The sequence below is a fragment of the Myxocyprinus asiaticus genome, chromosome 18 (genome assembly GCF_019703515.2).
Source record: "Myxocyprinus asiaticus isolate MX2 ecotype Aquarium Trade chromosome 18, UBuf_Myxa_2, whole genome shotgun sequence".
NCBI lineage: Eukaryota > Metazoa > Chordata > Actinopteri > Cypriniformes > Catostomidae > Myxocyprinus > Myxocyprinus asiaticus.
Genome location: NC_059361.1, coordinates 43999576 through 44024502, shown reverse-complemented (window position 1 = coordinate 44024502; position 24927 = coordinate 43999576). Strand labels below are relative to the sequence as shown.

Here is a 24927-nt window from a genome sequence, read left to right as displayed (position 1 = left end):
TGAAAGAATACCATTAATACTTAAGAATATAAAATACATACATTCACACACACACACACACACACACACACACACACACACACACACACACACACACACACAGTATATGTTGTGATAATTACAATGCTGTATATATTGAGTTGGACAACAAAGAGGAAGTCAAGAGCTGCTGAGTGTCCGCTGCTGTATTAACCACAATGACATGCACTGATGTTTTTTCACCTGAAGACAAAAGAGTGTTTCCGACAGCAGAATAACATCCTTTCCATTAGGTTAGCTGTCTTCTGATTGAAGTCATTCTCCATTTTTCTGCCATCTGATATGTTTATTTGTAGAAAAGAGAAGCTGCAGGTACAATCAAGGAAAAGGGAGCTGACAAAGAGAGGGGGAATTATGGATCTCTTCGATTCTTGCTGCATCATCTTCAGAGTCTTTGAAGTCTTGTGCTTTGTGGAAGGCCTTGTGCTGCGAGTCACCCCGTCACCTGCCACCATGATCTCTGCAGAAAGAAAGAAAGAAAGAGGAAGGAGAATAGAAGGTAGAGAGAAGAGACAGAGGAGAAGACGGTTAGGAGACATGAGTCAATGGTTGTTTGAGGGACACATGAGATGCACTCAGAAATGAGTTTGCCAGTGATGGAACGTGACTCATGGCTGTTTGGGTGGTGGTTAGTCCAGAAGAAACCTAAAATGTGGGGTGACCACCCTGTGAGTGTGAGCCGCCCATCATCCACACCCAGATTAGCAGTGACAGCGGTTGTCGCTTGGGTTAACTCTGTATTCAGATTCAATTAAATCCACACCGCTGAAGAACCCTCATCACCACATATGATTATTGTGCCCTACCTGAAACTTCCTTCACAAACACCTCTCATACAACCAGCATTGATACGAATCAGTGTGAATCTCCAAATCCTGTCTCTACACAATGGTTTTGGAATTAAGACCTACTGATGACCCTTAAAGGCAGTGTTAATCTTGTTAATGAAATTACTGATGAAAATGATCATTGACCAGGAGAAGATGATTTCATCAACGATAACGAAGAAGACACATCATGCCGATAATGAAACGATTTTAATTAAAACATACTGTTTGACTACCACACCTGGAGTCGCGAGTTTGAATCCAGGGCGAGCTGAGTGACTCCAGCCAGACCAAACTTGCCCGGTTGCTAGGGAGGGTAGTCACATGGGGTAACCTCCTCGTGGTCACTGTAATGTGGTTCACTCTCGGTGGGGTGCATGGTGAGTTGTGCATGGATGCCGCAGAGAATAGCGTGAAGCCTCCACATGCATTAGGTCTCCGCAGTAATGCACTCAACAAGCCACGTGATAAGATGTATCTCAGACGCGGAAGCAACTGAGATTCATCCTCCGCCACCCAGATTGAATTGTGTATTATTGCCCTTGACATTATTAATTTCGATTAAAAGATTAAATTACTGTGATGTCACAAAATATGCAGTCATGTGGTTCTTCAGAGTAGCAGATTTTAATGATGATATGAGCTTTAAAGTATCTTTTAAGCATTAAATAATGTTTGTTAATGTTAGGCCTAGTAAAAGTTATTTTAAAGGGATATCTATGGTATAGAAGAAATATATGTTTTTTTTTTTCTGAACTATTGACAAAACCAGTTTTTACTTGATTTAATATGCTCGTGTGACATGTAACAGGTTGATAAATACACATCCTCACACGTTTAACAAGCCAAAGGTGGCATAAAATCAAAAACTATCATCAGACATGCAATATGTGTCTTTACTGCTTAAATTATCAGTCCACGTACAGTAAATAATATGACATTCAATATTAAAACTTGTGAACAGCCGGTTTAAAGTGACCAAGTTACTTACTGCGTTCAGTAAGCACTGTGGTGGCAAGACTGCCCATTCATCTCGTTATATTTTCAGTAGTGATCTTGCTCATGTAAGATCATCATTAGATCAATTTTGGCCTCAGTGGGTGCACTTTGGAAATTAAAAAACAGCCATTTGCGATTGGAGTTTGTGCGATTAGTGAAAAATTTAAACCTACCAATAAAAGCCGTGGGGCAAATGGGTCTTATTAGAGCAGACATGATAATAATTACCCACTTATCAGTACTGATGTATTTTATTTTATTGTAATAGTTTGCAATAGGTGCATAGTATGTATGTCTGTATGTTTAACACAATAAAGGATGGACAATAAAGTTCAGTTCAACTCAATTACGGTGTTTCGTGAAATATACCATTCATACCATATTCTTTATGTTGGCTACACCTCCAAAACAAGCTTAGAACAGTTAAGCTGAATTGCTTTATTGCCATTTTATACAAATCAAATTCACATTGACCTACTTATTAACATGACAAAACTAAACTGTTATCCAATTTGTATTAAATTGTACACAGAAATCGAGCAACGAGACAAATTCTCCCATTAAAATGACTAAAGCTGTCACTCACTGTAGGTTTATACTGTTTGAGACCTGCAGTTCAGTGCGAGCTCTCTGAAGCTCCAAATAGATTTCTGCACTCTCGCGAATGCTCTAATTAAAAATGAAGCTGTCTAATCAGCATAATAAATCAATTATTTACACCGTGGCTATGCCTTGATTAGAACGGGAGTGTTTTAGTTTTGTCGTGTTGCTCATTTTCAGTGTATTTAACATCTACATTGCAAGCGAGCAGCGCAATATGCAATGAATCCAAAATAATTCTAAAGTGCTTTTCGCTCTTGTTCTACAGCTTCTTTTCGAGTGTCAGGTGATGTTTGTTCAGTATTAATTTTCATGTGCCACGGTGAACAGAGGTGAAACATAAAGCAAGCATCTGGGTATTCAGACTGTTTAAAACTTGCACATTAGGATCAGTTGTCATTACTGATAGGACGGAGGACTAATTTGAGCATCTCTGATTGGCTATTGCCATTTCATTGCTCAACGGACATGTCTGTGATTGATTAGAATACTCAACCGCTACACGTTGTAAATAGAAATCATTGACGCAACATAAGTAGAGTTAAATTGAAGGCTGTAATCTTCAGTTTTCATGATTACATAATCGTGACAGCCGTAACAGTAATCATAATCGTAATGTGCAGCCCTACTGCAATGCAATAACCTAAACTATTTTTTGCGGCTTATTTATCTTTAGTCAGTTTAAAACGGACTAAAATGTATGAAAATTTCATGATGAAATATTTACAAAATGTTTTGTCAGAAGACTAAAACTATGACTAAAACAAAAAACGGAGTAAAAATAAACATGTTATAGTTAACCCAAACATAAAGATTCTGTCATCATGAAGTCACCCCCATGTTCCAAACCGGTATGGCTTTCTTTCTTCTGTTCAACAAAAAATTCAGAGATATAATGAGAGTGGATGTTGATTTTTATTGGCTTCAAGAAATAAAATAAAATAAAATAAAAAATGTATAAAATAAAAAAATCTGTGTTTTTGGACAAATCTTGAAAGTGAACGAATCATTCTCGTTCACATAAATACACTGACTTATAATTCTCGTTCATCTAAGTTTCTTCCATTTAAAGTCAGGAGCTCTAGTGTTTGTGTAGGACTTTTTCTGTAAAGAATGACTTTAGTGCAAGCCACTAGCATTCAAGTGCAGGCTGTGAAGTAGCATCATTTTGGTTTGACCCACTGAACAAATATGCCTCTTCATTGAACCAGCAGGTAATTTGAGTCTGCATGAAATGAATCAGTCATCTCGTTCACAAATTCGCAAATTTTAATATAGTATAATTAGACTTGTTTCATTCATGAACAACTGTTTTATCGATGGTTTAATGACACACACTGACACACACACACTCACACACACACACACACACACACACACACACACACAAAAGACATTCATTTGTTGCCACCTACTGTCGTAAATATGTGATATACAGAAATGGTTAGGTAAAATGGAATGAATCAGTGACCAAATCTGAATGAATTATGGTGCTTTCTTGTGCTTTTTGAAACTTGGCAGAGAAAATCACTTGCATGTTATGTAAATTAATTGAACACAATGAACTCTGTAATCATACCCGTGCATCATTAGAAAAACGAGTTACCATACTGTATGGTCCATACAACACCATAAAACAGAGCACTTGTTTTGAAGCATCATGGCCATTGGCAGTTCAGAGCAGCAGGATGGATCTGAACGCTCTTTGGTTTCAATTCAGTAATATTGTATCCTAAAGGCAGGGCTGGTACTGATGAAGGCTACAGCTGCATGATTTATGTCACCCACATGTTTCTGCATGTGGGTGGGCCATTAGGAAAAAACTCTTATTTCTGCTTGGCATGTACAATAACTACTACTTAAAGAAAACAAGCTTTCAGCATACAAAAAAGCCCCATATGAATCAATCAAATTGCAAGAAGGTACTTGTACACACAGACACACCCAACATGTATGTTTGCTAATATCCCTTGTCTCATTTAAACAGCGCCACCATATAGTAATCTCTGTCTGCCATGTGTGTGTAATACATCAGCGTCGGCTGAAAGCAAGATTGCTGCTGCCGCCCGTTTCCTCACTCTGAATATGGTTGTGTGTGCCAATCAAAATGGCTACTGTAGTAATTTTGCCATTGTTTGCTGTATATCTTGAGAGCCAATAAAAGGACAATAATGTAGAGTGCTTGCAAGTCGCATAATTTAATAAGTGACCAACATTTGTCAAGATACCCAATGGTTACTGTCATTGCAACTTCCTTTAGCATACAGTGACTTCAACCAATTATAAACAATACCTTATATTTTTCAGAACTGGACCCACAAGTGTGCATGTGGGTGTGTGCAAAATAAAATGAGCCTACAGCTCATATAACTTGCTAACATGTGACATGTTGTCTGTGTCTCAAAATCTTGTGTCCTGTCTACTGCAAATGTGGGCGGCTGTCTACGTAAACAGCATCCTAACCAAAATTGCTATTCATGGGTAGCAACTTCATAGACAACAACTCTACTGTGCCACAGATCTGAATAGCACCTGCTAACCAGTCAATACTAAAAAAAGCTCAAATATTTGGGTGCAGTGTAGGGGAAGCTACTTTGAAACAGTAGCTGCCCAAACAACAAGTTACTGACAACTTAGAGTAGTTAAAAGTTCACTCAGTGATTTTTTTCCTAATTTAAAAAGTTTAACTCCTAAAAACATGAATTGCAATTTTGCAATATATGTAGGAAATCATGAGCACTCACATTAAAATGAAGACTCCAGTCATATCAGTAACATTATAAAAGCTGTTTTATTCTACATGGAGAGGGTCCGCACATGGGGGCTGCCATGTTAGAATCACATGACCAGCCGAATACTACTCGTTTAATCTCAGCATCCATCCTGTTATTTGACACTTTCACTCATTGATTAAATTAATCATGTCTGACTGTGAATACTAAATTTCTACAATGGCATCTGAAACTGAAAACTATTGATTTTAAATGATGCTGCATCCAAGCCACTAGGTGTCACTGTAGGTCCAAGATGACACAAAGACAAAAGTTACTGAGTGCACCTTTAAACTAGTCAAGCTGCTCTTTTAATAAAAAAGTAGTAAGATACAATACATTGACTCTATAGAAAGAAGAAAATAGTTTTAGATTAGTGCTGTCAGTTGATAAAATTTTTGCGACTAATTGCATAATTTTTGTAGTTAATTGCAGATTTTATAAGTGCTGAAATTTGACAGTAAATACTTCTTTTCCTGTCAAAATGTATTTATTTCCATCTTTAATTTCCATCTTTACATACTGTGAAAACCATATGTAACAAATCACAGGCGGTTTTGCTAGCGGCGCACAGGCGGCACACAAGCAGTGCTCGTACATCCAAAATCCTGCCGCATTCACATGCACGGCTCTTTGCCGCAGGTGCTGTGAGAGATAAAATAACCATGGTATTTTAATAAAACCATATTGACCAGAAAAAAAAAAAAAAAAAAAACATGGTTACTACAATATTACTATCAAAAAACAATAGTTAATTTCTGTAAGGGTTACAAAAAAAAATAGGATGACAACAGTAAATTTAACTTACAATATAATTAATATACACTAATAAACTAGAACTATTAAGCTGAACTATTGTCAGTAGTTAAATTATGTAAACCAAATTTTTTAGTTAGTAACATCACTGCCTTTAGTTAACTACTCGCCAACACTAATTAGGTGCTATCAAATCAGAACCGCTCGGCCCGATGGTGGAAAAGCAGTCAGTTTTAATGAATAGACTATTTCAAAATGTTTAAAACAAATCTCCTGCAATACACCCTTTATTGCAATGATAGCATGCTATTCATCATTTTGTGCATTGAGGGTGGACGGTGAATTACAAATGCAACAGCACTTAAGAACCTCAGAAGTTAACCCATAACAGATGCACTGTTACATTTGAGTGTCAAGGGTCACCGATAGCTCCACTCCTCAACGCGATCCCCAGGTATTTGGTGGAAATGTTTCAATGCATCCCTTCAAAGTTATGTTAGGTTACTTTTCTCTTTTATACCTATTACTTTCAGGCCCATTTTCAGTGCTGCCAAATTCCAACTCAGTCTAATTAGAGAGAAACCTCAGATCCCAAACCAGAAATACGACATCTTTAGAATCGTTTTCATGTCCAGAATATATTCATCTACAAAGCTATCTCTGTAACACTGATCTCAGTTAGTGTCCTCTGTGCTTACAAACTCGAGCTTTTCAATGTGACCCATGAACAGGATATTACCATTAAAGTGGGAATTTTGTTTTCATCGCTACCAAAGTGTGCAGTGTAATGGAGGAGAGAGATCTCTGAGAAGCTCCTAACCCAGGTGCTAGCATCTGAGCTTGCTGTCTCATCAATAATTGATGGCATCAAACCAATCAGAACAATTTGCTCCCCGCAAAGTGCTTGAGCAGGCTGGATGTGTTTAATCATTAATGAGGCAATTAGCTGAAACGGTTACACCTGGCCCGAGTCGTTTGCGGAGTGGACGCTTGTCTGATGTGACACAAGAGGACTCTAGGATATCAACTGACAGGAATCCTAGCAGGGTCATCTAGTGATGAGAAGAGCTGAGATGAAGTTGCAGTTTCTTGAAGGGATCCCATGGAGGGAGCATCACTGTATACAGACAAGGCATTGATTCTGCATTGATGTAACTGTACTGAAACATGTTTAAAACTCAACAAAGCAAACTTTTTTGTTTGAAGACTGAAGCTCCCAGGTTTCAGGGAGAGCTCCAAGTTCTAAGAGGTACTCATAAAGAGACTTATTGACTGTCCGTATTGGAACCATTTGATGGTTAATCAGTTCTTCTTCTTTGTCAGCTTGTTTTTAAAGATCTAGAGAGTTTTTTGGAGAACTAGTCATGATTGGATGAGAAAAGTCTACAAGTGCAGCCCTGGCGCCAAATGTCAAATTAGGCTGTATTACACAATACAACTTTTAAAATCTGCTCTTTTTCCATTGGCTGCTCACCATTCCCATGGAGTTGTGGACAGTGTGCTCAAAAATATCAAACATGTTTTATATTCTTCATCAAGATTAAATCATAGTCAGAGGGTACCCATTATATACTATGCCATTTTCTTTGGGGGCTTGAGGTCATCTCAAAGCAGGTTAGGAATGCCCATAACCCCCCATCCATTTCGGCCCTAGTACAGTGGTATTTTTCTCTATGTCAGTGTCTTTCCCTAGAGCTTTAAACAGTGGCACTGTTCAAGATTTTGTGAATTTATGGCCATATAATTGACTTAAGGCTGAAGTGACGGTGTGCTGTTTCTCCGAGCAGTTAAAGGGACAGTTCACCCAAAAATGAAAATTCTCTCATCATTTACTCACCCTCATGCCATCCCAGTGTGTATGACTTTCTTCAGCAGAACACATACAGGCTTTCCTTTATCGGTATAAGGTCATAAACAGCGTAATAATAAACCAATCGTCACTGGTAAATTATTTGCCCATTACCCCGATTTTGCGTTGCATGTAAACACCTCTACCGGTGTTCTTAACGGCTTATCCGGTTTGTGTTATGTGCATGCCTCTTCACGGATTGACTTCAAAAGCAGCAAATAACTTGATTACACCCACTGTCCCATCCCCTCCAGAATCTACACCCCTGCTTGCAGTTATATTATCTTTAATATACATGTATGATCATTATTAATAATGTAATCTTCCTAATTGTTGCATAAAACCCATTTTGGCTTTCAGAGTGGAAAAAAAGACCACTGTCATGAGTGGAGATTTGGTGATTAGAGAGAAGTTCGATTTTTACTATTTATCTTCATGCCGTTTCATTACTCTGCTTCTTCTTTTTTATCTCATAACTTGATTTACACAGCATTTAAACGAGTTGGCAATTATATTACAATTGACTGGGTGTTATGTCCTCGTCCGAGCGTGATATTGACAGCTGTGATGACACTGTGGACAGATACAGTATGTATAATGATCAGCGTTCAGTTTTATGGCTCTCAGTGGAGCAGACTGCAGATAGATATTTGCTCTGTGGAAATGTGCCACCCCACTTCAGTCAGCGCTAAAGCTAGCACCTATGTGAATTTAGATAAGCATGTAATTAAAATTGTAAATCGGTATTTATTAAGAACTGTAGCACAATCAATGTACACACGGGCCATGCAAACACTTAAATATGCAAGACTGACTGAAGCAAGCTTAAAAATAACTTAAAAAATAAGTTGAATTGTGAAAAAGCAAGTTAGAGTCAACATGAAACGGTGGGTGCCACCCATTTTGCTTATGTGATGTACATTCACTGAGCACTTTATTAGGAACACCTGTACACCTACTTATTCATGTGATTATCTAATCATCCAATCATGTGGCAGCAGTGCAATGCATAAAATCCTGCAGATATGGGTCAGGAGTTTCAGTGAATGTTCACATCAACCATCAGGATGGGGGAAAATGTGATCACGGTGATTTTGACTGTGGCATGATTGTTGGTACCAGATGGGCTGGTTTGAGTATTTCTGTAACTGCTGATCTCCTGGGATTTTCACACACAACAGTTTCTAGAATTTACTCAGAATGGTGCCAAAAACAAACAAAAAAACATCCAGTGAGCGGCAGTTCTGTGGATGGAAACACCTTATTGATGAGAGAGGTCAACGGAGAATAGCCAGACAGGTTTGAGCTGACAGAATTGCTACGGTAACTCAGATAACCACTCTGTATAATTGTAGTGAGTAGAATAGCATCTCAGAATGCACAACACATCAAACCTTGAGGCAGATGTCCTACAACAGCAGAAAACCACGTCAGGCACTATATTAGGACCATAGTGTTCCTAATATAGTGCTTAGTGAGTGTATTTCTGAGTAAAACAGAATATTTAACAAGATAAAAAGTAGCATAGCACTTTTTTTTAAGAATCTGATTTCATCAGGAATTGATTGGATCGTGAAAAGTGGTCATTCCATACCAAACTGGAGACTTAAGTTCAAGTTCACCCTCTTGAGCATCTCCACATATCCCAATGGTAATGCTTAATTTTCAAATATTTATTGGCAAGATTTTAGAAATCCTGCATTAACCTTTAATAGCTCTTTAGTTATTTGTCAACATTCACCTTGATTTTATTTTGTCTTTAACAAATATTGATTAAAAGGCTCCGAAAGAACAAATGTGTTGTTGTCTGCTTGTTTATTTATCTTTAAACACATTATGTAAGGAATAATTGACGACGGACCGTTGAATTATTCAAAAATAATGCACACCCCGAGGTGGTATTGCGGTCAAGATGTGAAGCAGAGAGATTGCGTGTTGGATTACCTGTGTTTGCGGCTCTCGTCAGCAGAAACATCGCTTCAGATTGCCAAGAGGTAAGTTTAAGTATACTTCTCAGTGTCGTCATTCTTGTATATAGCTTTCCTGTTGCTACACAACTGTTTTATTAAGTTGCGTGGGTCCGTTGACATCGCTATGTGTCAGACTCGCGAATATGTGTATGTGTGTGAAAAAAATGTGTGTGTCCATGTGTTATAGCGTGGATGAGAGAGGGGGTGTGCAATGTTGCTTTCCAGTGAGGATGATTAGGGCAAAATACAATGAAACACTTGCACTTATTAAAAGTTATTTCGGATAATTTAGAAACTGTTGTATTGATCAAGTTGCAGGGTTGCGGCTCTGTTTGTTGGCGGCGACTCAAGTCTCTATGTGCGTTTGTGTGTAAATTCAGGATATTATAGACATTGTTTGCCATTTTTATCCAATGTACTTAACCACTGTTTTTGTTTTAATTGGTTATTTTGTTGTGGTAGCCTGTATATAACTGAAATAATTTGGCAAACTGATATGGGACCGTTATGCGGTCAAGATCTGGAAGTACTTCATAGCATGCGTTTACTTGAAAAATAATTGCACACCTTAGAATGTCTGTCAACCAATCAGAATCAAGCATTCAACAGACTTGTGGTATAAATTGCAATATTACGCACATAAAATGTTCTAGAACTACCAAGTGTATTTGACTTTGATATATTACTTAAGCAGTCAGTTAAGATGAAAGATACACTGAGATTGAAAGAGACAGTAGGAGACAAGCGAGTGTTACAGTTGACAGTGCAGAAAAGCTTTGTGACATTTCGGGGTCTGACTGATGTTAGTAAGCCATAGTGAACCACCCAATCACATTCATTCTTAGGTCACGCACACCTGGGCTTCACACAACCTCTAATGTGTGTGTGTATGTGTGTAAGTTCATACACACACCACCTGCCTGTATGATGAGGACTCACTCCATTATGCTCGCTTTGTCTGTCAGTGTCTTAAACTCACATGCCTTTATACACACCCTTAGAGGAAGCAAATTCTGAAGAACTGTACTCTCCTCTCACACACACATGCAAACATACAGTGGGATGTATGTATGTATATATAAACTAAATATTTAACATTATATAAATTCTGAATATATATTTATAAATTCTGAATACTGTATGTAGTTACTAATTTGAATGTGTAGTTACAAGCAGTGCTGGGTATTAAGATATTACATGTAATCTGGATAATGTAATTGGATTCCAAAAATCAAGTATTTGTAATTAGAATAAATTACATTTTAAAATACTTGTAATAAGATTACAGTTACTTTTTATGCATTACATATTAATCAAGCAACAGCAGAAACATTTTCATATCGTTCTTCAACTTTACACTGTATATCTAACAACTCATGAACACATTTTAATTATAATTATTACATATCAGTAAAAATTTGTTTTTGTTTTTCACTTTTTTCACTCAATAACTACACTGTAAAAAGAGAGTAGAACACAATTTCCCATATTTTGATTCATTAAGTTTTCTTAAATGCATTTAAGCAACATTGTCAAAATGGTATAGATTATTCTTCTCAAATGCATGTGACATCAAATAAACAAGAGTTAACTCAGAGGTAATCTAAAAGTATTCAGATTAGATTACCTAAAATATAATCCAAGAGATTACTTTAATGATTGCAATTGTAGTCATGTAATTTGTAATCAGAACCAGATTACATATCAGAAATAATCCAGTGGTTACTAGTTGTAAATCCGAATATGTACGTAGTAATAAAGTGGAATATATTTTTACATCCAAGTGCATAGATTTAAATTCTGAATATATAGTTAGAAATCTGAATATATACTTGTGAATCTATATATACAGCTGAAGTCGTCCTGATTACTTTCGTAATCTCCGTTCCCTGATGGAGGGAATGAGACGTTGTGTCGATGTAGTGACACTAGGGGTCACTCTTGGGAGCCCTAAACACCTCTGATCTTTGAAAAAAAGGCCAATGGGAATTGGTGAGTGGAATTTGCATGCCACTCCCCCGGACATACGGGTATAAAAGGAGCTGGTATGCAACCACTCATTCAGGTTTTGTGCTGAGGAGCCGAGACAAGGTCCCAGCCATTTCAGCGGGTAGTTTGGCGTTGTGGCAAGAGGGACACAATGTCTCGTTCCCTCCATCAGGGAACGGAGGTTACGAAAGTAATCAGGACGTTCCCTATCTGTCACTCACTTGACATTGTGTCGATGTAGTGACACTAGGGGTCCCTATACAAAACGCCACGACTACTGAGCTGTGTTACGTGGACTAGCGGTGCGAGACGGGCAGACCTCTGTGTGCCGCATAGCCAGCACACCAGGCCGTCACGTAACCTCCCCGAATAGGGACAGGCTAGCCCAGCCGTGGCCTTTTTTCCTCTTTTTTTCTCCCCAAAAAGAGTGGAATTTGTTAACCAACTGGGGGCCATAAATGTCTACATTGGGGGGGTGTCACTCCCAAAGGGAAGACACCACGGAGACCACACTCTGCGAAGAGAAGGGGGGGTATTTCGAGTGGAAAAACATCACATGGTCTTACCGAGTCTTGTCAGAAGTATGTCATGTGGAGAAGTCGCCTGGTAGGTCCTACCTGAGGGGGGAGGAGTTTCTACAAGCATGGTGACTGGGGGCAGAGGGGCCTCTGCCCAAGGTAGATGCAGTTTACCGACAGGGAAACTATTTAGCAGAAGATATATCACATGGGGTCACCTATGGGGAACCAGTGCATGTGGAGCACATACCCCAGTACAGGCCTTCGTTAGCACATGTACTGGGCCGGCAGCGAGTTTCTTCTTATGCAAGCGGTATACCCAGCCAGCTGTCCCGGAACTTACCTGTTCAGACCCGACAACACACGGGATGAAACCGGCTCAACCCGGAGATTATAGAACCTCACAAAGGTGTTGGATGTCGCCCATCCCGCTGCTCTGCAGATGTCTGACAATGAGGCACCACTGGTCAGGGACCAGGAGGCCATTACACTCCTAGTAGAGTGGGCTCGTAGCGACAGGGGCGGCACGCCCTGAGCGTGATATGCCATCACGATGGCATCAATGACCCAGTGGGCGATCCTCTGTTTGGAGACAGAGCTTCCTTTCCGCTGTCAACCAAAGCAGACAAAGAGCTGCTCAGAGCTTCTAAAGCTCTGCGTTCGATCCAAATAGATGCGTAAAGCACGCACCGGATACAGCAATGCCAAAGCTGGGTCTACCTCCTCCTGGGGCAGCACTAGCAGGTTCACCACCTGATCCCTAAACGGGGTCATGGGAACCTTGGGCACGTAGCCCGGTCGAGGTCTCAGGATCACGTGAGAGTAGCCCGGACCGAATTCCAGGCACGTTTTGCTGACAGAGAACGCCTGCAGGTCCCCTACCCTCTTGATGGAAGTGAGAGCAGTCAGGAGGGCAGTCTTCAAAGAGAGTGCCTTAAGCTCAGCTGACTCCAGGGGCTCGAAGGGGGCTCCCCGTAGACCCCGAAGAACTACAGAGAGGTCTCTTGAGGGGATGAGACACGGTCTGGAGGGATTCAACCTCCTGGGGGTATCAAGGAACCGTGCCTTGTCGGCCTCTCCCATCTCGACCAGGTTGAGCCAAAGGTGGTGCTCCTGGACCACCAGGGTGGACATCGCCTGCCCGAGAGACCGCGCCGTGACCTTCGTTGCCTGGAGAGCGAGGTCGGTCGCCGAGCGCAGTTCCTGCATCAGTCCCGGGTCAGAACTACCCTCGTGCAGCTCTTTTAGCACCTTGGCTTGGTGAACTTGCAGGAGAGCCATGGCGTGCAGGGCGGAGGCGGCTTGTCAAGTGGCACCGTAGGCCTTAGCCGTCAGGGATGACGTATACCTACAGGCCCTGGACGAGAGCTTCGGGCGCCCGTGCCAGGTGGCAGCATTCTGCGGGCACACGTGCACTGCGAGTGCCTTATCCACCTGGGTGATCACCAAATACCCCTTAGCCGCCCCACCATCGAAGGTAGTGAGAGCGGGGGAGCTGAAAGATCAGGATCGGGCAGTAAAAGGTGCCCCCCACGATCTTGTCAGCTCCTCAGAGAAGAAAGGGACCGGGGCGAGGCGCGGCTGTGAGCGGCGCTCTGGGCCCAGGAACCAATCATTGAGCTGCAAGGGTTCAGGGGAGAGTGGAGGGTTCCACTCTAGCCTGACACCCATGGCTGCCAGGGAAAGCATGTCCGTCATCTCCACGTCGGCCTGAGACTGGGCAACCACACCCGAAGGAGGGAGCCCAGCCAAAGCATCCACGTCAGAGTGGATGAGCCCGCTCTCCGATGCTATGCTCGATAACTCATTGTCTTCCCGGGATCCGAATAAGAAATCGAACTCGCCGTGAGACGAGCCGGCAGTCTCATCCGAGAGCCCGACCGGGGCAAGCAAGCATGCTGGGGAATGGGAGGTCCGTGGGGGTTTACCCTTCGGAGGTGCTCCCATTGAAGTCCCCAAATCACCCCCAGTGCTAACCGGCATGGCCTCATACTCGTAGGTAGAAGAAATGAGGCGGGGAGCCACTGGGGTGGCTTGCTTTCTTACGAATGCAAGCCGTGACCACAACGTTGCCATGGTCATGTTCTTGCAATGAGGACAAGACCCATCCATGAACGGTCTCCACATGGGCAGCGCCCAGACATGTAAGACAGCGATCGTGGCCGTCAGAAGCAGAGAGATAACAACCGCAACCAGGAATAACACACAAACGGAAAAGCATCTTTAAAAAGACGTTCCGTGTGTGCCGCTCTTTTAAAATGAAAATATACTCTTTTTAGAATATACTCTTTTTATTATTCTGCCGAAGCGCCCAGGGGTGTTCTCTGCACTCCACAGGTGCAGAGGGGGAGAAGCCGCTGAAATACACTGTAAAATCCAGAAGATGAGGTGAATGAACTCGCGGATGAATTCAGCTTCAATGAATAGAACCGCTCGGCTCCAAAGAGAATATCTGAATGAGTGGTTGCATGCCAGCTCCTTTTATACCCGTATGTCCGGGGGAGTTGCATGCAAATACCACTCGCCAATTCCCATTGGCCTTTTTTCAAAGATCAGAGGTGTTTAGGGCTCCCAAGAGTGACCCCTAGTGTCACTACATCAACACAACATCAAGTGAGTGACAGATAGGGAACAGAAGTTTACATACACTTAGGTTGAAGTCATTAAAACTAATTTTTTAACCACTCCACAGATTTAATATTAGAAATCTATAGTTTTGTCAAGTCGTTTAGGACATCTACTTTGTGCATGGCACGAGTAATTTTTCCAACAATTGTTTACAGACAGATTGTTTCACTTTTAATTGACTATATCACAATTCCATTGGGTCAGAAGTTTCCATACACTAAGTTAACTGTGCCTTAAGCAGCTTGTAAAATTCCAGAAAGTGATGTCAAGCCTTTAGACAATTAGCCAATTAGCTTCTGATAGGAGGTGTACTGAATTTGAGGTGTACCCGTGGATATATTTTAAGGCCTACCTTCAAACTCAGTGCCTCTTTGACATCATGGGAAAATCAAAATAAATCAGTCAAGACCTCAGAAACAAAATTGTGGACCTCCACAAGTCTGGTTCATCCTTGGGATAAATTTCCAAATGCCTGAAGGTACCACAATAGTACGCAAGTATAAACACCATGGTACCACGCAGCCATCATACCGCTCAAGAACAACAACAAAGGACCTTGTGAAGATGCTGGAGGAAACAGGTAGACAAGTATCTATATCCACAGTAAAACAAGTCCTATATCGACATAACCTGAAAGGATGCTCAGCAAGGAAGTAGCCACTGCTCCAAAACCGCCCTAAAAAAGCGAGACAACAGTTTGCAAGTACACATGGGGACAAAGATCTTACTTTTTGGAGAAATGTCCTCTGGTTTAATTAAACAAAATTGAACTGTTTGGCCATAATGACCATCGTTATGTTTGGAGGAAAAAGGGTGAGGCTTGCAAGCCAAAGAACACCATCCCAGCCGTGAAGCATGAGGGTGGCAGCATCATGTTGTGGGGGTGCTTTGCTACAGGAGGTACTGGTTGACTTTACAAAATAGATGGCATCATGAGGAAGGAAAATTATGTGGATATATTGAAGCAACATCTCAAGACATCAGCCATGAAGTCACAGTTTGATCACAAATGAGCCATGCATTCTCACACAGACTAGACAGGACACTAAACATCTGTGTCAGAGTTCAGCCACAAAGACAATAAAAACATAATCAACAGAAGTGGCTGAACTCTGACAGGTTCTATTGCTTTTGACGTGACATGACTCTCGTGTCCGGTGTAGACAGGTTGTGAGTGTTTACAGTTGTGCTTGAAATGAACAGTTTAATATATTCAGATACAATGTGTTGGATGTGCGTTATGTGTAAACCCTGAAATGTAGTTTTATAATGTTGTGGAGCTTGTTCATTCTCTTCTGATTGAGTTTCAAATATGGCTGATTTTGAGGGGCTGCACGCTGTTAGCCAATCAGAACAGTGGGCATTTAGGCCAAAACTGAGCATTTCAGACAGAGGGCCAGAGACACGGTGGAAAAATTATCATATATTACTATAAATTGTTTTAACAAATTTATTGCAAGGGCATTTTGTGCACCCACATTTTGAATTTGAATGACGGGGTTGCCATTTTTGCCCCTAGCCCCTCTGAATTTCTGACCCTGATGCAAACATATGTGCAGGGGGAATCTTCTGCCACGTCATGTGTTCTGTCGGAGTTCATTGAAACTAAGGTTTTAGAAGAAAGAGTCATGTCACGTCAAAAGCAATAGAACCTGTCAGGGTTCAGCCACTTCTGTTGATTATGTTTTTATTGTCTTTGTGGCTGAACTCTGACACAGATGTTTAGTGTCCTGTCTAGTCTGTGTGAGAATGCATGGCTCACCCTTTTGGCATTGCCATGTGTTCTCTTGTCTTGTTGTTTATTAGCACGAGTGCATTGCTCTTATGTCATCCTTGCGGCATGCACTCATGTCAATTGTTTGTGTCTGTCTCTCGCGACCTCAGGCACGTTTCGCGTTGCGCTCGCTTTGCGCTGTGTGTCCGGAACGCGATCCATTGTCATGTTGTGCTGGGGTTCGGCTGCTTCTGTCTTGGTGCCTGTTTATTTGTGGCTGAACCCACGCACAAATGTCCCATCTTGTCTGTCATTTGGCATGAGCGCATGTTGCCTGGTAGTCTCTGGCGATATACGCTCGTGTCATTCGTGTGTTTGTGTCTGTGAGAGCGCGTGGCTTTATTTAGTTTCTGTATTGCCACATGTCTCTCAGTCGTGCGTCATACCCCTGTCTGCTCATTATTAGATCATTTGTTTCACCTGCCCCTTGTTAACCTGTTTGATTTCTCTCCCTATATTAGCTCCTCATGTATGCTGTCCTGTGCTGGATTGTTTTGTTTGCTCCTGTCGTCCCGAGCTCGTGTTTACTGTCTGCCTTCCCTGACGGTTCAGCACTTCTTGTATTTATTCTAGTTTGGTTTTGTTCATTTTCTTTTTTGGTAATGCTTTAGATTACAGCCCGCAATTAACAGCGTAAGTACACCGAATTTACAGCGTACCTTTTTGTAATAATAGTGTACCTATAAATTACTTACGTGTTACAAATTATTTATACCGTAATTATTTTCTAACTAAGGTGTAACTATTATAATATTACGTGGTATGTATGACCTACTATGCAAAACATCATGGAAAATTACAAATTATTTATACTGTAAGTATTTTCTAACTAAGTTGTATCTATTCTAATATTACGTGGTATGTATGACCTACTATGCTAAACAACAATCTTATGTTTGCGAGCAATTTAGCAAGAACATACACTGTGTACCTTTTTGTAATAATACATAGGTATTTTATATATATATATATATATATATATATATATATATATATATATATATATATATATTATTATTATTATTTTTATTTTTATTTTTTACTGCGGGGTACATATTCCATTATTACAGGATACATGATGGAGATTACAAAAAAACTTGAAATCTAGTGAAATGAGTTTCTGCTATGATTTTATTTAGAATTTTCAATGTAGGCTACTTACCTTATGAAAGTGTATTGCATACAGTCCATCTCAGCTGTGAGTCACGCCAGCAACCCACATTTTTTTTTTTATAGCAAAAGAGGATTTAGTGGGGTCATCAAGCAAAATTAAAACTAGGCAAGGCAACTAGGGAAAACAAGGCAAGCAAAATTAGAACTAATGCAAAACATTTTTATGTAGTTACTGTGTAAATATACCATTGTTCCGTGTTGTTACAGTGTTAGTCCAACTTGTTACCCCCTTTTTCCATGTAGTTATAGGGTAAGTGCAACATTTGCGGGCTGTAAATTGAAGTGGTGCTTGTTACTCCTTTATTCCCCAAACTTTGCATATTGTTCCCTTATACCTACAAGTACGTACTGTGTTACACAAAAAGGTATGCTGTAAATTCGGTGTACTTACACTGTAAATTGCGGGCTGTAATCTAAAGCGTTACCTCTTTTTCCCCATCAAGAGTGCTTTTGTTATATATGTTTTCTGTTAATTAAAATAAAGCTAATCTGTGCTTGGGTCATTTTCTCAACATCTCAAATCGTGACAAGAACCCATTATAATCAGTGATGGTGTCTACCAAGGAAGCATCCGTTGAGGCACATCATGTTGCATAGACAGTAAACAGACGTTCTGTTCCATTTTGCGCTGCACACGCTGGCGCTACTACTGCCAACAACACAAATAAATGGTTTTGGAAGTTTGTGTCGATGCGGCCAGTGTAGACAGCCTCAAGCCGTTGCGTCACATCACGTCAATGGACGCACCCAGTGTAAACTGAATGTCAGCACCATAAACTATCAAATAGTCATGACATTTGAAATATTCATGAATAGATCTGTTTACTTGTTTTGCATCGGGTCCAAGTGTTTTTAACAGCCCATCCTTCAATAACAGTTCCTTTGCAAAGCTTGAATCATTTTATGACTGTTCACAAGCAATTAATGCTGATAGCCAAAAAAAAAAACGTACAATTCGTACTGAAATACACTGAAGACACATCCACATCCAGTTTCCAGTATCATCCTGTACTGAAATACACATTGCCGGAAATGCATCTAAACGGTCAAAGACGTCCATCCAGCACATGTTTAAATACAAAAATCATTAAAAACAGTCCAGATGGGTCCCTTTTTTGTGTTCAGGAATAGTTTGGCTACAGTAGGCCTTGTTTTTATCCTTCACTCTCAGTTGACAAACTGAATCATCAGTGGGCGGGGCCAAGGGTGAGTTGATGTAAAAGTAGGTGTTGATGTTTTTGTGCTGTAGAGGCGGTCATGAATTAATGTACACCTAGTGACATAAGGAATTCGTGAAAGTAGAGAACGAGTTGTTTTTGCAGCTTGGTTTCAATAAATGCTTTTATTGCGTTGGGGATTAAGTTTTGAGTTCTGAAATTTACGGTATGTTTTTATAGTAGAAAAACAACTTATGTCAAAATATCAAGGAAAATTTCATTTCTCATGATATGACCCATTTAATGAAGTATTGAAGTGCTGTATTGTATTTAAATATTGAGGCACAGTTTATGTTTTAAATGGTTCGAGAGAGAGAGAAAAAAGCCCTAATAAAGATAAAAAAAATAAAAAAATTAAAAATGCCTATGAAAATCAAATCCAGGGGATAAATATTGCCCCTTTTAATGTAAAAGTTCATTTCTGACACTGGTTTGCATGTCTTTATCAATATGCATATGTATGTGTGTGTGTGTGTGTGCGCGCGCGCGTCCATGCACAGTGTCCAAATACTTTGTGTCTTCTTTTTTGACAAAGTTTCAGTCAAATGATTTACCCGAAAAGTGTGATTGTGCTTTCCTTTTAAGAAATACAACTTAGTTGGATATTTTGTTATCTAATGCAATTACATTTTTTAAGGGAGAAGCCCTACAGTATCAGTCCAACATGCTGCATGTGTGTGGAGACAATTTAGAAAGTTTGCATGGTTTGGAGGGAGGAGGAGCCTTGCAGACATGTTCTTCCCTAATTTTGTGGTATTTCAAAAGCTCTTGAGACGTCTACTTCTCTTCCGGATCCATACGCACTGTGAGTGTTGCTTTTAGAGACATGGATTGCCCAATCAGATCCTCATATTTATAGAACTGTTCCGATTAACAGCCCATTTGTCAGTGCAATTAATCTACAATGAGGAAAACAAAACAGAGGCGTAGAATGATATTTTGTTCAATATTTTTGTTATTTTTGTTAACACGCATTCATTTTTACAGGATTTATTAATCATGGTTGATTTATCAAAAAAAAAAAAAAAACAACTATTAAGAAAAGAAAAGAAAGAAAGAAAGAAAGAGAATGAAAAGTCAAGCGCTCTCACTCAAGTGTATTTGTTCACTGTACTTAAAACATCTGCCAACAAAACAGCAGCAGGACTGAATGAGAAAAAGAAGAAGAACCTGCAAGGACTTTATAAAGACAGAAAGATGGAGAGATAAAGAACAAAACAACAATGTGTGTGTGGTATGTGTGTGAGAGTCTAGTGCTGGCAGAAGAGAGCAGTGCGTGGCTGTAATGAAACATTTATGTGTCTCGTTCTGCTCCGCTGAGCTCACTAAGCGTTCACTGTGATCTGGCTGGCAGGGGTGAGCAGGAAGGGCAACATGTGAACATGTTAGTGTTCACCGGCGTCTGTCTCTCGGGAGCAGAACGGGTCAAGGAGACGTCGCTGTCCGACATGCAATAATGACCTCAAAGGTCAAACGGTCAGAAATCACTGAACTCTACTGACAGTAAGAGTTTAGTGTAAAAGCATCCAGTAAATGGCAGTCAAACTACATGAGACAGCACTTTAACAAAGCAGAATGATAACCTGGTGATGTAAACACTGATATTTTCAATATCAACATATGGAAAGCTTCAAAAACATATGAACACCTGGAAGAGACATACAACTGGAATTACTGTAACCTTTGTAAATAACTATTGGATAAGCAGGTGACCGAATACAAATGTATGTGTGTGTGAGTGTGTATGTTCTCTCACAAAGATTCAGACTACTGCAACCAGTCTAAAGAAGTTTAAAACAATAAATCAGTTTCAATATGAAATTTGTATTGCTGTTGTTTTAATGCATTAATTTAGTGTGATCATTTAAATAAAAATAACGGATTAAAAAAATGAACGCAATTAATCATGCCTCCTGACCCGTATGTAAATTCTGTAATAAAAGTGCATATTTTCCTACCATCAAGCTTGAAGTACATGTAACTTTGTGTTTTTATGAGCCACGTCAGCAGGGGGCAGTTAGCATGCCTCAACAAACCTCACAAGCAGCGCAGCCACAGAAAGAGAGGCGCTCACGTTCTTGATAGCTGGACGAAACACAACAGAATGCCTGGATCTAGAGACACGATTTTCAGATTTGACTACTTTCAACATGTCACAGCATCCTAAAAACTACACTTCAAAGGCGTCTTTCTGACATAAATGTACATAGACTAACAATGTTAAAAATAGTTCAGACGTAATGTAAGATCACATACTTTGAGAACTGGACAAACTCAATTGCTGTCAACTGAAGGATTATGTTAAATGATATCGGAAGAAAACAAATAATATATTGACTTCTAAAGCCATTTTTTGTATTGTCTAATTCATAGGCATAGATTTAGTAGGGATGATAAGGACATGTTCATGTCAGTCAATTCTCTTTTCCGCTGATTCACTATTTCATATTGTGCAATATGTGTCACTCTGTGATATTTTATATAATATTTCCTGATGCTATATCATCCAGCCCACCTTTACGGTAAACGTCCTGGTTACTTTAGTAACCTCCGTTCCCTGATGGAGGGAACGAGACGTTGTGTCGATGTAGTGACACTAGGGGTTGCCCTTGGGAGCCCCAAACACCTCTGATCTTTGAGAAAAGGCCAATGGGAATTGGCGAGTGGAATTTGCATGCCACTCCCCCGGACTTATGGGTATAAAAGGAGCTGGCTTGCAACCACTCATTCAGGTTTTGTGCTGAGGAGCCGAGACAAGGTCCCGGCCATTTCAGCGGGTAGTTCAGTGTTGTGACAAGAGGGACACAATGTCTTGTTCCCTCCATCAGGGAACGGAGGTGACGAAAGTAACCAGGACGTTCCCTATCTGTCACTCACTCGACGTTGTGTCGATGTAGTGACACTAGGGGTCCCTATACAAAACGCCACAATAAGCTGAACTGTGTTACGTGGACTGGCGGTGCGAGATGGGCAGACCGCTGTGTGCCTCGTAGCCAGCGCACCAGGCCGTCACGTAACCTCCCCAACGCTCCTACGAGCATCGAACGGTCCCCTGCAACTCGGGGACAAGTCGACTGCCCAAAAAAATGGGAACAGGCTAGCCCAGCCGTGGCCTCTTCTCCTCATTTTTCTCCCCCAAAAAGAGTGGAAATCATTTACTGACTGGTGTCATTAAATGTCCATAAGTGTCCGCGTTGGGGAGGGGGTGTCACTCCCAAGGGGAAGACACACCCCGCCCGGAGGAGGGGGTATTTGAGTGGAAATACATCATATGGTCTTAGAAAAGAAAGAAGATTCTTCCTCAGGGGTATTCGCCAGGGAGGGGCTGTCACGAGGAGCGTGAGGTCCGAGAACCAAGTCTGGGTGGGCCAGTAGGGTGCTGCTAGGACAACCTGCTCCTTGCCCTCCCTGACCTTGCACAACATCTGTGCAAGTAGGCTCACTGGGGGAACACATACTTGCGCAGCCCCAGGGGCCAGCTGTGTGCCAGTGCATCTGTGCCGAGGGGAGCCTCAGTCAGAGAATACCAGAGCGGGCAGAGGGAGGATTCCCGGGAAGGTGGTGGAGTCTCCACTCTCCCCTGAGCATGACCTGCCGCTGAGGTTGCCCAGGGTGTGAATGGCTCGCAACGACTTGAGCCACTGCTGACTCCAGAGGAGGAGATGGCGGGCGAATTGCGACATTGGACGAGAGCGCACACCGCCATGGCGGTTGATATACGCTACCATTGCCGTGTTGTCCGTCCGGACCACATGTGCTTGCTCTGGATCAACAGCCGAAGCCTCTGCAGGGCGAGCAACTCGAGGCAGTTGATGTGCCAATGCAGTCATGGGCCAGTCCAAGGACCGGCAACTGCGTGCCCGTTGCACACGGCACCCCAGCCATGCTTGGAGGCGTCCGTCATAACCATGACACGCCTGGAGACTTGCTCTAGGGGAACCCCTGCCCGTAGAAATGCTAGGTCGGTCCAAGGGCTGAACAGATGCCTTATCCACCTGGGGAATCGCCAAGTACCCCCTGGCAGCCCCACTATCGAGGGTAGTGAGAGCAGAGGAGCTCTGAGACTGGGTCCGGGCACTGAAAGGTGCCCGCCACAACCTTGTGAGCTCCTCATGCACCTCCGGGAAGAAAGGGACTGTGAGCGGCGCTCCAGGCCCAGGAACCAATCATCATGCTGCGAGGGTTCAGGGGGGTGGAGGGTTCCACTCCAGCCCGACGCACGCAGCCACCTGGGCAAGCATGGCTGACAGCTGTGCGTCAGCCTGCGACTGGGCGACCGCACCTGAAGGTGGGAGCCCAGTCGAGTCCTCAGCATCAGCCCGCTCTCCGATGCTGCAATTGAGAGCTCATCCACTTCGCGAGTACCGAAACGAGATCGCGAACTCGCCCTGAGACGAGCTGGCAGTCTCATCCCAGCGGGGCAAAGGAGCGTACTGGGGAATGGGAGGTCCGTGGGGAGTTACCCGGCGGAGTGGCTCCCATTGGAATCCCCAAATCTCCCCCAGTGCTAACCGACGCGGCTTCAAACCCATAGGTTGAAGGACCGAGGCGGGGAGCCGCTGGGGTGGCTTTTTCCTCTAAGGAAGGAAAAAACCATGACCGCAACATTGCCATGGTCACGCTCTCGTAGTAAGAACATGACCCATCCACGAACGCTGTCTCAGCGTGGGCAGCACCCAAGCACGTAAGACCGCGATCGTGGCCTTCTGAAGTTGAGAGGTAACGACCGCAACCAGGAAATACACACAAACGGAAAGGCATCTTTAAAAAGACTCTCTCCATTAATGCCACTCTTTTAGAAGGGAAAATATACACTTTCCATAGAAAGAATATACTCTTTTAGCTGCTGAAGCGCCCAGGGGCATTCTCTGCATTCCACCGGTGCAAGAGGGGGAGAAGCCGCTGTAATGTACTGTAAATCCAACAGCTTTTCGAGGTGAATGGAACGGCAGAGGATTCAGCTCGCTGAACACAACCGCTCAGCTCCGAAGAGAAAATCCGAATGAGTGGTTGCGAGCCAGCTCCTTTTACACCCGTATGTCCGGGGGAGTTGCATGCAAATTCCACTCACCAATTCCCATTGGCATTTTCTCAAAGATCAGAGGTGTTTGGCGCTCCCAAGGGCGACCCCTAGTGTCACTACATCGACACAATGTCGAGTGAGTGACAGATTGGGAACTATATGATACATGAGCACAGCTCACGCACAGCATGGATATAACAGTGTTTTGGTGGCGCTTCATGTGGTTAGTTGGTATTAAATGTTGAGCTCTATTTAGTTATTAATTGAATAAACGCAGCTGAAGATGACATGAGTTGAAGTCATAACACAAACACACTCACACATTCACTTACCCACACTCACAATGTGCATTAGGAGCTTTTCTCTGGATTTTTAGAAACTGAAATGCTTTTTACATGAGACACTAATCAGTGTAAACCATTTCTCCTCATTACCTGCACCATAATCAGCACACGAACAGTCTGCTGTGTCATTATACAGCATTATCTCGTAGAGCTTCATTTTAAGAAGTCTTGAGCAAACAGAAATTTAAATTGTACTCAAAAGCACCCGCACATGCTGTAACAGAAATATTCTGCTCTCTCTGTTGCTGACTGCAGCCATCTGGACTCAATAAAAGTTTTTCTTTCTAAATTAACAGCTGTCAAAATGACAGAAAACTGAGCTTTCTCTCTTCAATGTTTCACTCATATGGTCAGTTCCTTTTACTCTTTAATGGCAGGGCTTAAACAATTATGACATAATTTCTTTTTTTCATACAGACAATTTTTTTATTTTTTTGTCTTAGTACAGTG

General features: G+C 41.7%; 1 protein-coding gene across 1 annotated transcript in view; it reads right to left on the bottom strand.

Annotated features, from left to right (window-relative positions):
• Nucleotides 1–306: 306 nt before the first annotated feature.
• LOC127456318 (transcription factor Maf-like) overlaps nucleotides 307–24927 on the bottom strand; it is a 197684-nt gene continuing 173063 nt past the window's right edge. Inside the window, exon 3 of the mRNA XM_051724756.1 lies at nucleotides 307–499. The gene's annotated coding sequence lies outside the window, so the exon portion shown is untranslated. The remainder of the gene's footprint in view (nucleotides 500–24927) is intronic.